This window comes from Scyliorhinus torazame, chromosome 3 (assembly GCF_047496885.1).
Source record: "Scyliorhinus torazame isolate Kashiwa2021f chromosome 3, sScyTor2.1, whole genome shotgun sequence".
NCBI lineage: Eukaryota > Metazoa > Chordata > Chondrichthyes > Carcharhiniformes > Scyliorhinidae > Scyliorhinus > Scyliorhinus torazame.
In genome coordinates, this window is record NC_092709.1 from 11,344,397 (window position 1) to 11,358,102 (window position 13,706).

A 13,706-nucleotide genomic window follows, 5' to 3' on the forward strand; every position below is an offset into this window, starting at 1 on the left:
GGCGCACGGTGTGTTAGCTTTTATTGGTAGAGGGATTGAGTTTCGGAGCCATGAGGTCATGTTGCAGCTGGCCAAAACTCTGGTACGGCCGCATTTGGAGTATTGCGTGCAATTCTGGTCGCCGCATTATAGGAAGGACGTGGAAGCATTGGAAAGGGTGCAGAGGAGATTTACCAGAACGTTGCCTGGTATGGAGGGAAGATCTTATGAGGAAAGGCTGAGGGACTTGAGGCTGTTTTCGTTAGAGAGAAGAAGGTTAAGAGGTGACTTAATTGAGGCATACAAGATGATCAGAGGATTGGATAGGGTGGACAGTGAGAGCCTTTTTCCTCGGATGGTGATGTCTAGCACAAGGGGACATAACTTTAAATTGAGGGGAGATAGATATAAGACAGATGTCAGAGGTAGGTTCTTTACTGCGAGAGTAGTAAGGGCGTGGAATGCCCTGCCTGCAACAGTAGTGGACTCGCCAACATTAAGGGCATTCAAATGGTCATTGGATAGACATATGGACGATAAGGGAATAGTGTAGATGGGCTTTAGATTGGTTTCACAGGTCGGCGCAACATCGAGGGGCGAAGGGCCTGTACTGTGCTGTAATGTTCGATGTTCTATGTGCGAACATTTGGTCGCTGCTACAAAATGGATGAGTGTTTAGTTCTTCCAAAAGGACTTGCTTAATCTAAGGAGTGTGGAGGTTCCAATGCTTGGCTGTAAGGTTTGCCACTCATTTAAGTTAACACACTCTCTAAAAGGGAGAGAGGACAGAGTTGTGTGTACGGGTTAGCGTTAAATTAAAGGCCCTCAGTTCTTAAGAGTGCTTATGTGTGTAAACATGTGGAATGCAGTTTGCACATTGACCCAGGAATAATGGTTCTTGTGTTGCTAATCGAAGGCTTTCTTAATAAAATTCCTCCAGCCTGGGTTTTAATGGAAAAGGTAGTTTAGCCAAAGGCGTTGATTGACAAGGAAAGTGTGAGTAAGGTTAGAAAAAGAATCACATTTTAATCCTCACTACACATTCTCTCAGTGGATTGCCTATTTTTTCTCCTTTGTTAGCCTCATTATCCCAACTCGCGAGTCGTTCGAGAAGCAGTGTGGGATGGCTGACACGTTACATTAAAATAATACGCAAAGTTTTCCACGTGCTACTCTTTTCAACAAGTGATGACTGAAATTGTGAATATGTCACCACCTCCTCTCTGGAGCAGCCTGGGATCGAAACTGACACACTATGCACTCACCGTAATAATCTCCAGCTCTCAGAAATGTCCCTCGTTTGACTGCACCCCATTTAAACAGTGATGTCCACGACTATCTGAGTTCTCTGCAATCCCCCAATCCTGACATCCCCGATTTTCCTTGCTCCACTGTTGCAGGCTATACCTCCGGCTGACCAAGCCCTCTGCTTAAAATCTTTCTAAACATCTCCTTTCCCCTTTATCTCCCGTTTGAAGGCGCTCCTTAAAATCTTCAGGCCAATATTTGGTCACCTATTCTAATAACCCATACAACCCGGTGTCAAATTTTGTCGATGAATCCACTGCTCCCTCCCCGCCAAGTGCTTTCTTAAAACCTACCCCCCTGACCAATCTTCTGATTTGATATTGTTCATTTTGCACGATCCTTATGGACCAATTTCATTCCCTTGGTTCCCTAATTCTCTTTGTGAAATGATAATGTTCTATTTCAGCCAGTTACAGTCTTTAAACAACCTCAGTAATGTACTTAAAAGATTTAGCTGGAACCTTTCAAAGGAGAAGTCAATATACTTAGAAAGGGAAAAGTTGTAGGGCCATTTTGTACATATCAAACCTATGCAGTGGTGATACTCATTTCTATAGCCGGAATTTTCTGGTTGTACATGCCTGCGGGATCTTCCCGTCCCACGGCCCGCAGGTTTCCCGGTGGCGAGAGGTGCATTCAACAGGAATCCCGTTCATAACGGCAGAGCAAATGATCCCGCCACCAGCCAATGGCAGGCGCCTCACTCACTGCAAAACATGTGATGATTGAGCGGAAAATCCTGCCCTTTAAATTGTGTGACAAGTTTTATTTACAATGCTTTAAAATGTCTGCTCCATTCTTCAGCTCTCCTTTCAGCTTGAGCTGATCAGTGACAAATAACACTCATGCCCGTAAGTGCCAGGCAATGACCGTCTCCAACAAGAGACAATCTAACCATCTCTCCTTGACATTCAATGACATCACCGTCACTGAGTCCCCCCACTATTAACATCCTGGGGATTACCACTGACCAGAAACTGAACTGAACTAGCCACATAAATACTGTGGCTACCAGGGCAGGTCAGAGTTTGGGAACTCTGCGAAGAGCTACTCACTCCTGCTGACTTCCCAAAGCCTGTGCACCATCTACAAGGCACAAGTCAGGAGTGTAATGGAATATTCCCCACTTGCCTGGATAGGTGCCGCTCCAACAACACTCAAGAAGCTCAACACCATCCAGGACAAAGCAGGCCTCCACCAGCAATGCACAGAGGCAACAGTGTGTACCATTTACAAGATGCACTTCAAGTTCCTTAGACAGCACTTTCAAAACACAGGACCTTTGCCGTCTAGAAGGACAACGGTAGCAGATGCCTGCGAACCCCATCACCTGCCAGTTCCACTCCAAGTCACTCACCATCCTGACTTGAAAATATATTCAAAATGTATTTTTTAAAAAGGAATACATGGAATAGACTACAATAATTAATAATTACAGAACATATTATGAGAACAGACGTAAAAGATGCAGGAAGAGGATCTGTAGGGGAGAGCCGCCATGCTCAGGCGCCATCTTGGAAAATGTTTGTTTTAAATCCAGCTGCAGTCTTTGTTGTTGTTTGTTTTTGTGCCCCGCGTCAGCCAGGAAGAGGAAGAGCTGGTCCGGTTCCCTTGTAGTTGGCCTCTTTGGCTCAGTACTGGTGTTTGAAGAAATGCTCGATCAGCTCTCCGATCTCTTCTCTCCTCCTGCCTGGTAAACCCTCCAGAGAAAGGGCCTGGCCAGTTCCGTCTATCGGGTAGCATTTTGAGTTCAAGTTGTGAGTCTTCAAGCTTTTATGTAACAGTTCAAATAAGCGCAGAACTAACATCCTATTGAATTGGGTAAAGTTATATTAAATAAAGATTTTATTGAGAATAATCCAAATTATGCCTGATTTCAGTCGAGGCAACAACGCAGGAATGAGATTCAGCAATTTAAATAATTTCCTTTCTGGGTCAGAGGCAATTATTGAAACTGCATTAACAATGATAGCATTACCCGAAGGGTGCTTAGGCTGTTAGATACTAAGCCTAACTTTTTTGTGATACGTTTAAAGGGCAATTAATGTGCTAATACATCAAGCCCTTAAAAATCATGGCAGCCGAACTGGATTCCACTGTGCAAGGCAAACGGCAGAGAGACACAAATCAACAACAAAGCTGGTGATATTTCCAACTCGTGCGTATCTCTTCATTCCCTGAAATCGCCGGCCAATTTATGACTTCATGATGGGGGCAGCACGGTAGCATTGTGGATAGCACAATTGCTTCACAGCTCCAGGGTCCCAGGTTCGATTCCGGGTTGGGTCACTGCCTGTGTGGAGTCTGCACATCCTCCCCGTGTGTGCGTGGGTTTCCTCCGGGTGCTCTGGTTTCCTCCCACAGTCCAAAGATGTGCAGGTTAGGTGGATTGGCCGCGATAAATTGCCCCTTAGTGTCCAAAATTGCCCTTAGTGTTGGGTGGGGTTACTGGGTTATGGGGATAGGGTGGAGGTATTGACCTTGGGTAGGGTGCTCTTTTCAAGAGCCGGTGCAGACTCGATGGGCCGAATGGCCTCCTTCTGCACTGTAAATTCTATGATCTATGATTTATGATCTATGACATGTTTCATGAGCTCGCTGTTATTGTTCAAGAAAATTCCTGCTTGTTTTAAAAGGAGGAAGCTTCACAGGCCAAGAGCCTCACTCCTCAGCGGCTGTACAACAGCTGACCCATCAGGACATCTGGTCGATAAGCAGCAAACAGTTTTATGTTTTTCTCAACCTGACAGGAGTTGGCAGTTACTTTGCTTTCATACAATTTACTGCAAAGCTCCGGAGTGATTTTCAGGGTTGACGGGAATGAAGATTATTACTCAATGCAATGGGACTTGGGAGTCAATGCTTGCTCATGAAGAAATTACTTTTGCTTTCTTTTCCCCCAGAACTCTTCATCATCTATAAATCCCGTTGAAAGGAGAGAGACTACTTCATGAATCATAGTAGTTTGTGAGTTTTGTTTCAATAATCTTCACCCTTTGAGCTTGTTACACATCCCAGGAACAATCAGTGCATCCAACAGCGAGGACATTTATCTATACATTTAGAAAGAAAATCTCCCTAATGAGCAGTAAGTTGTGTTGTAAAATCACTGAGCGATCGTGCTCATATGTCTTGTAGACCTTGCCGTCAACAGGGGCATTTTTAAAAACTAATTCATGTGAAATGAAAGATTCAAAATTAAAAACAACGCAGTGAAACAGAAATGGGCCTTGATTTTATTTTGGGGAGGAGGGAGGGCAATGGAAGGGAAGCTTATTTTTAAATGTTTGAACACATGCCAATGTTAAGAGAATGGTTTTGTCAGAATATTGAAAATACATCAGGTAACTGAGTTTGTTACAAGGTTGCTGAGTGAAAACTGAAACGGAGAACGTTGAATTATACAACATCGGTGGCACAGTGGTATGTGTGGCACGGTGGCACAGTGGTTAGCTCTGCTGCCTGACAGCACCAGAGGGACTGGTTCAATTCCAACCTCGGTATCTGCATGGATTTCCTCCGGGTGCTCCGGTTTCCGCCCACAGTCCAAAAATGTAGGGGTTAGGTGGATTGTCCATGATAAAATTGCTCCTTCGTGTCCAAAGTTGTGCAGGTTAGGTGGATTGGCCATGATAAATTGCCCCTTCGTGTCCAAAGATTAGGTAGAATTAAGGGGTTACAGGGATGGGGTAGGGGAGTGGGCCTGAGTAGTATGCAGTTTTGCAGGGTCGGTGCAGACTCGATGGGCTGAATGGCCTCCTTCTGTACTGTAGGGATTCTATGATCAATACATTGAATTTTGATCTCACCAGGACAGGGAATGCTGAAAACACTCAGCAGGCCTGAGGGGGAGGAAACAGAGTGAACGTTTTGAGAGGGACAATGTGTTGGTTATTATACTATAGCTGGGAGAGACTGCAACAAGATGTAGCAACCTTAAGAACAAGAGACAGATGGCCTGGTGTGGGAGGCAGTAGGGAGACAATAAATGTATGGGATTCTTTTTAAAAAGGGTTTAAAATGGAGGAGAAAGGTCACAGTCTAAAGGTGTTGAACTCAATGTTGAGTTACAGCCCGAGGTCTGTAACGTGTCTGTGTAGTTATGTTACTTACAAGCCGCTACTTGGTGTAGGCGTTGCTGAAGGAAACTCCAGACCTTGAGGTAAGTTGAACGTATTTATTGAGCGATTAACAAAGCTCCTAAATGAGTTCCACACTCTACTAATCTGACTCTAGTAACACAGTATACTCTACTAACTATATGAACTTGCTCCAGACCACATGCCATGGTGTAACGGAGCTGCTAACCACACACGGCTTGCACTCTAGGTTTCTGTCAGTGGAAGGGGCAGGACCTGTGTACCTTGTCCTTTTATAGTGGTCGTGTGTTGCCCTCTTGTGGTGATGCCACCGCTGGGTGTTCTGATTACCCATTGGTTGTTTCTTGTTCTGATGACCCATTGGTTACATGTCTGCATATCATTACAGTGTCCAATCAGAAGGTGAGACGCTGCTCCACTAGCTTGTGTTGGGCTTCACTGGAGCATTGCAGCAGGCCGAGGACAAGCAGGTGGGCATGAGAGCGGGATGGCGAGTTAAAATGGTAGGTGACAGGAAGGTCGGGGCCATGCTTGTTGACCGAGGGAAGGTGTTCCGCAAAGTAGTCACCCAGTCTGTGTTTCGCCTCGCCAATGTAGAGGAGACGGCATTGGGAGCAGCAAATACTGCCAACCAAATTGAAGTGCAAGTAAAACACTGCTTAAGCTGAAAGTAGTGTTTGGGGCCTAGAACGGTGAGGGAGGGGCGAGGGGGGTGGGAGGAAGAAAAGGGGCAGGTGCTGCACCTTTGATCACACTCGGTCGTTCATAGCACATAGAATAAGTGGCATTGTTCTCAATGTGAGATAACAGCCGATATTTACCACCTGTTTCAGGGTGGTTGGAGGCGGTACGCCATTGGCAGGTGACGGGATCTGTCTCCGGGGTTTCCCAATGAATGCACATCTTGTCACCGGGAAACGCCCTGCGGGGGTGAGGGGGTGCCTTCGGCATTACCGGGAGATCCCACCGGCTCAAATGGCTGCAAGGTTCCGACCACACATTGTGGCTGGAATTCTCCAGATGTCAGGATTCTTGTTTTCTGCCGGCAGCGGCCCCTCATCAGCGGGATTGGTGGCGGCATGGGGGGGGGTCTCAATGGGAAATCCAATTGAAAAATGGCGGGAGGATAGAACCCCGCCACCAGCGAATGGCGCGCTGCTGAGAAACATGCGGCTGGGGGATTGGAGAATGTAGATAATGGCTGGACTTTGGCTTTTATGCGGAATAATAACCATGGCTAGTTTTAGGTAGTAATGGTCAATGAAATTCAGGGCGCCATCTATCCGCTGCGTTGCGCCCAAATGGCGGCATGACGTGTTCGGTAGATGCCGAGAGATCCCTTTTCATGGATCTACCCGGCTCGCCACGCCTTGCAAGATTTACGGGATCTCGCAAGTCAACGGGATCTGAATCAAGATCAGTATTTATAAAATTTGCATATTAGAGTGATATCCTTCGCCTCGGAGACCTCAGGCGAGCATGTTCGCAGCTGGATCCCACAAATGGGGGCTAGATGGACTTTCACTTCGGGAGGGCATCCCAGGGGGTCGAAGGCCTCCAGGCAGTTGCCCCGGTAGTTGCAGGGTGGTACCTTGGCCAATGTGGCACCTGCCATCCTGGCAGTGCCACCTAGGCGCCAGCCTGGCATTGCCAAGGTGCCCACCGGCTCCAGATTGGAATAAAGTCCCTTTCGATAGCATGGTCTTTCTCAGCGCTGCCGGCTCTGGGAAAAACCCGGCTAAACGTCGAGACATGGGACCCTGTTGTAATTCGGTTAGATCGCACCCTAAGGGTGCCCAGTACTCCATCAGTGACAATTAATAAATATATATAGAACATAGAAAAAAACAGCACAGAACTGGCCCTTCGGGCCACGATGTTGTGCCGAACCTTTGTCCTAGATTAATCATAGATTATCATTGAATTTACAGTGCCGAAGGAGGCCATTCGGCCCATTGAGTCTGCATCGGCTCTTGGAAAGAGCACCCTACCCAAAGTCAACACCTCCACCCAACACTAATGACAATTTTGGACACTAAGGGCAATTTATCATGGCCAATCCACCTAACCTGCACATCTTTGGACTGTGGGAGGAAACCGGAGCACCCGGAGGAAGCCCACACAGACACGGGGAGGATGTGCAGACTCCGCACAGACAGTGACCCAAGCCGGAATTGAACCTGGGACCCTGGAGCTGTGAAGCAATTGTGCTATCCACAATGCTACCGTGCTGCCCTTAAGAACAAATAAATCTACACTATATCATTTTACCGTAATCCATGTACCTATCCAATAGCTGCTTGAAGGTCCCTAATGTTTCCGACTCAACTACTTCCACAGGCAGTGCATTCCATGCCCCCACTACTCTCTGGGTAAAGAACCTACCTCTGACATCCCCCCTATATCAATCACCTTAAATTTATGTCCCCTTGTAATGGTTTGTTCCACCCGGGAAAAAAGTCTCTGACTGTCTACTCTATCTATTCCCCTGATCACCTTATAAACCTCTATCAAGTCGCCCCTCATCCTTCTCCGTTCTAAAGAGAAAAGGCCTAGCACCCTCAACCTTTCCTCATAAGGCCTACTCTCCATTCCAGGCAACATCCTGGTAAATCTCCTTTGCACCTTTTCCAAAGCTTCCACATCCTTCCTAAAATGAGGCGACCAGAACTGTACATAGTACTCCAAATGTGGCCTTACCAAAGTTTTGTACAGCTGCATCATCACCTCACGGCTCTTAAATTCAATCCCTCTGTTAATGAACGCTAGCACACCATAGGCCTTCTTCACAGCTCTCTCCACTTGAGTGGCAACTTTCAAAGATGTATGAACATAGACCCCAAGATCTCTCTGCTCCTCCACATTGCCAAGAACTCTACCGTTAACCCTGTATTTCCGCATTCATATTTGTCCTTCCAAAATGGACAACCTCACACTTTTCAGGGTTAAACTCCATCTGCCACTTCTCAGCCCAGCTCTGCATCCTATCTCTGTCTCTTTGCAGCCGACAACAGCCCTCCTCACTATCCACAACTCCACCAATCTTCGTATCGTCTGCAAATTTACTGACCCACCCTTCAACTCCCTCATCCAAGTCATTAATGAAAATCACAAATAGCAGAGGACCCAGAACTGATCCCTGCGGTACGCCACTGGTAACAGGGATCCAGGCTGAATATTTGCCATCCACCACCACTCTCTGACTTCTATCGGTTAGCCAGTTTGTTATCCAACTGGTCAAATTTCCCACTATCCCATGCCTCCTTACTTTCTGCAGAAGCCTACCATGGGGAACCTTATCAAATGCCTTACTAAAATCCACGTACACTACATCCACTGCTTTACCTTCATCCACATGCTTGGTCACCTCCTCAAAGAATTCAATAAGACTTGTATGGCAAGACCTACCCCTCACAAATCCGTGCTTACTATCCCTAATCAAGCAGTGTCTTTCCAGATGCTCAGAAATCCTATCCTTCAGTACCTTTTCCATGACTTTGCCTACCACCGAAGTAAGACTAACTGGCCTGTAATTCCCAGGGTTATCCCTAGTCCCTTTTTTGAACAGAGGCATGACATTCGCCACTCTCCAATCCCCTGGTACCACCCCTGTTGACAGTGAGGACGAAAAGATCATTGCCAACGGCTCTGCAATTTCATCTCTTGCTTCCCATAGAATCCTTGGATATATCCCGTCAGGCCCGGGGGACTTGTCTATCCTCAAGTTTTTCAAAATGCCCAACACATCTTCCTTCCTAACAAGTATTTCCTCAAGCTTACCAGTCTGTTTCACACTGTCCTCTCCAACAATATGGCCCCTCTCATTTGTAAATACAGAAGAAAAGTACTCGTTCAAGACCTCTGCTATCTCTTCAGACTCAGTACACAATCTCCCGCTACTGTCCTTGATCGGACCTACCCTCGCTCTAGTCATTCTCATATTTCTCACATATGTGTAAAAGGCCTTGGGGTTTTCCTTGATCCTACCCGCCAAAGATTGTTCATGCCCTCTCTTAGCTCTCCTAATCCCTTTCTTCAGTTCCCTCCTGGCTATCTTGTATCCCTCCAATGCCCTGTCTGAACCTTGTTTCCTCAGCCTTACATAAGTCTCCTTTTTCCTCTTAACAGGACATTCAACCTCTCTTGTCAACCATGGTTCCCTCACTTGACCATCTCTTCCCTGCCTGACAGGGACATATGTGGCCGGAAGGATTCTAACAAAGACACCTGGACAGTTTAAACCCTTTCAAATCTGGGTAGAACCACAGCAATAAACATCCTCAAATTATCATCAAAATACAGACCTATCAATAAAAAGAAATAAATGATTGTGGGAGACTAAGTGATCTCCCGTGGTTACCTCCTGGATAGTCTGAGGGTCTGATATTGTGATGTTTAACAGGTCTCATTCAGGACCAGGGGGAGTGGGGTGGTGGGGAGGCAACTGAAGCACAAAAGCGCGAAGCAGCCAAACTTTCAAATTTGCAATCACTTGCGGCCTTGCGTGTTTAACAGCACCATGGAATGGGCAGTGAGAAAATCAGAAGTGTGCGGCACCGTTACAGTCGGAGTTGCTGCTTCGAAGTTAAGCTAAGAGGTGCGTCCCTGAGGATTAAGAGCACAATTCTCGATGCTCTGCAGCTTTATCGGTCCTGGGTGCGATTCATTTGGATATTGGATGCTCGAAATTCAAAGTGAATCTATTCTTCCGTACTTACATTGTCTCAGCTGAAAGCTTTGGATAAGGCAGCGCTGCCGTCCTTCACCTCAGCGCAAGATGCACTGCAGCAACTTGTCAAGGCTCCTTCGACAGCGCACTTTAAACCTGTGACCTCTGGACGGACAAGGGCAGCAGATTCATGGAAATATCTTGCAAGTTTCCTTCCAAGTCTGGAACACGACAAAGATAGGCTGGCGGTCAGGGCAGGAGAAGGCAAGTGGAATATGATAGTGGGAAGTGTGAGGTGGTGCATTTTGGCAGAAGACAGGTAATAGTGATGCAATGGCATGAATCTAAAGAGCATGAGGGGACAGAGGGACCTGGAGGTGCATGTGTATCGGCCGTTGAAGCTGGCAGGACATGTCGAAAAATTTGTCAGCAAAGCATATGGGATCTTGTGTTTCATGATTAGAGGCATTGATTGCAGAAGCAGATAATTTATGCTCAGCCTTTATCAAGCTCTGGTTAGGTCCAAACTGGAGTATTGCGTCCAGTTCTGGTCACCGCATTTTAGGAAAGATTCGAGGGCCCTTGAGAGGGTGCCGAGGAGAATGGTTTTAGTTCAAGGTTAGGTTGAGGAAGCTGGGGGTGTTCACCTTGGTGTAAAGGAGGTTGTGGTGGAGATTTGATAAAGGTGTACAAGACCTTTGATAAAGGTGTACAAGAATGGCAAGTTTGGGTAAGGTAGACATAGTACTCGGGCTAAGGACTAGGGAGGCACAGATTTAAGGTTTTGGGCAAGAAATGCAGGGGGGGTGAGAGGGAGAATGGGTTTTACACAGCATTTGATAGTGATCTGGAACTCCATGCCCAGAAGGGTGGTGGAAGCAGCGAGGATAAATGATTTCAAAAGAAAATTGGTTGGGCATATTGATGCACAATCAATACTCTTGAGACCACGAGGAGTCATATCGATTCAGCTTTAATCAGATAGAACTGTACCCAGCAGCGATGTTACAGAAGTGAAGGCTGCTGGGACGGCACCGGTTCTTATACCCCGCCTCTCAGGGCGGGGCTATGTACATTATCCAATGGTAGACCCCGCGGTCTAGCCAATGGTCATTCACCTCTCAGGTACTGCAATACCTGGTATTACCACACACTTAAACAAGATTAACCTGTAAGATCACTGGAATTGAGAGGGGTAGTGTAGTGAGACCGAATGGACTGCGACACAGAGAGCCGTTTGGACTCGATGGGCCTTATGTCCTTCTGTTACTGTAAATGACTCTGTAACGGCAAATCACGGGGCTTGGAAAAATACCTTCACTGTCACGAGGTCAAAATCCTGGACCAGTCTTCCTAACAGCACTGTGGGTGTACCTGCACCGCATGGATCACAGTGACTCACCAGCACCTTCTCAAGGACCATCAGGGATGGACAATGAAAGCTGGCTTTGCCAACAATGCCCAAATTCTGTTCATGAATAAAAAAATTAAAATGTATGTGGATCGCTGGTGTAAGGGACAATCCAATTGCCCCCACCACACTTGGGTTTATGGGATGGAAAGAATTCTGTTAACCTTCCATGCTGATTAGCAAAATTGAACGATGCTGGTTAGAACAGTCAGACACACGCAAATATGTGAGATACAAATAGGACTGGCTTGACTACAATGGCATCGCAAATGTTCTTCCATTATTCACAGTGGCTAAATTACGGATGTGATTTGTCTGTGATATGGAACGGTTTGCTGAAGTGCTCAGTAACTCCAGGAAAGGAAGGCAGAATACTTGAACATAAATGAGAATATGTGGTTCTACAAACAGTCTTTACCATCAAAAGAAAAACACGACTATATTTAGGTGTGAGTTGAAAGAACCATACAAATGGATGGAAGGTTCTGTAAATGAGATATCCTCAGAACGGAAATTCCTGTGTCAATAACACTCTTCAGGTGGGAACAGCTTGTTTGCTCGTGTATTAAGGAGTGACAGCACCATTACTATAGTCAGACTGAAGTTGATGCGGTAGGAAAATAAAATTGAAAGACTTTTCAGTTCACAGTGCAGTGCTAAAAAGAAAGAGAATCACTTTGTTATGATTGCTATGTTCTGTGTTGTGGCCACTGTAAAGATGCACACAGAACATCTAGTTCTTTACTGGTAAGATAGTTCATTGACAAAATGAACACGTGGAAAGATAACTAACAAACGACAATACGAATAAATGAATTCTCCTGGAGCTACTTGTAAAGCGACTGTCCTCTAGCACGACCTACTACCAACTGCCCAATCTGTGGAGTCACATGGTGGACCACCGTCCCCATCTGCTGGTTGGAGGTTGTACATCCAACTATATACATTGCTACGCATATCACCAAAATGATCAGGTTGGGAGGGTTGGGGGGGGGGGGGGGTGCAGGGGGCGGGGGATAGGTTCCCTATTTTCCCTCTTCATTTATTTTGTAAAAAGGATGTGCTTGCAAATTCAGTGGCTGTTCACATGTTTATGTGTTTTTACTGCAAGAGACATAGACAGACAGGCTTACTTGTAATGAAAAAAGCAAAGAGAATAGTATTAATTGTATGTAACCCGGGCTAGTTTCACACATGCACGCACACCAATGCACACACAAACAAACAATCACAGACATGCAGACATGAACACAAGCACACACGTGCACACATAAATATGTGCATACACACACAAACACACAAATATATTCCAGCAATAGTACTGAAGACTTGTGCTCCAGAACTGGCCAAGCTGTTCCAGTACTGCTACAACACTGGCAACTACCTTGCAATGTGGAAAATTGCCCAGTTGTGTCGTGTACACAAAAAAACAGGACAAATCCAACCCAGCCAATTACCACCCTCTCAATCTACTCTCCATCGTAAGCAAAGTAATGGAAGGAGTCATCAATAGTGCTATCAAACGGCACTTATACTCAGTTTGGGTTACGCCAGGGTCATTAGCCATATTAATACTGTGGCTACCAGGGCAAGTTCAAGGCTAGGACTCCCACAGTGAGTAACTCACCTCCTGACCCCCCCCAAAAGCCATCTACAAGGCACAAGTCAGGAGTGTAATGGAATACTCTCCACTTGCCTGGATGAGCGCAGCTCCAACAACACTCAAGAAGCTGAACACCAACCAGGACAAAGCAGCCCATTTGATTGTTCGTCCTTCCGCAAACACTCAAACCCTACACCACTGACGAGCAGGGGCAGCCGTGTGTACCATCTACAAGATGCACTACAGTAACTCACCAACGTTCCTTAGACAACACCTTCCAAACACCTTCCATGACCACGACCATCTAGAAGGGCAGGAGCAGCCGGTACCCCACCGCCTGGAGGTTCCCCTCCAAGTCACTCACTACTCTGACCTGGAAATATATGACCGTTCCTTCACTGTAACTGGGGCAACATCCTGGAACTCCCTCCCTAACAGCACACTCAGGGATTCTAGCGGTTCAAGAAGGCAGGAAGTGCACTGGGAGAAGTGCAGACTCCGCACAGACAGTGACCAAAGCCGGGAATCAAAGCTGGGACCCTGGAGCTGTGAAGCAACAGTGGTGACCACTGTGCCACCGTGCCGCCCATTTTGCATGCTCGAAGGTTGGATTTCAGGTTGTCTCTATGTCTAGGT

The 13,706-nt window shown here is 46.4% G+C and overlaps 1 long non-coding RNA gene across 1 annotated transcript in view; it reads left to right on the plus strand.

Moving 5' to 3' along the window:
* LOC140409470 (uncharacterized) overlaps nucleotides 1-4,505 on the plus strand; it is a 29,714-nt gene extending 25,209 nt beyond the window's left edge. Inside the window, exon 3 of the long non-coding RNA XR_011940338.1 lies at nucleotides 4,191-4,505. This is a non-coding gene — a long non-coding RNA (uncharacterized lncRNA). The remainder of the gene's footprint in view (nucleotides 1-4,190) is intronic.
* The last annotated feature ends 9,201 nt before the right edge of the window (nucleotides 4,506-13,706 follow it).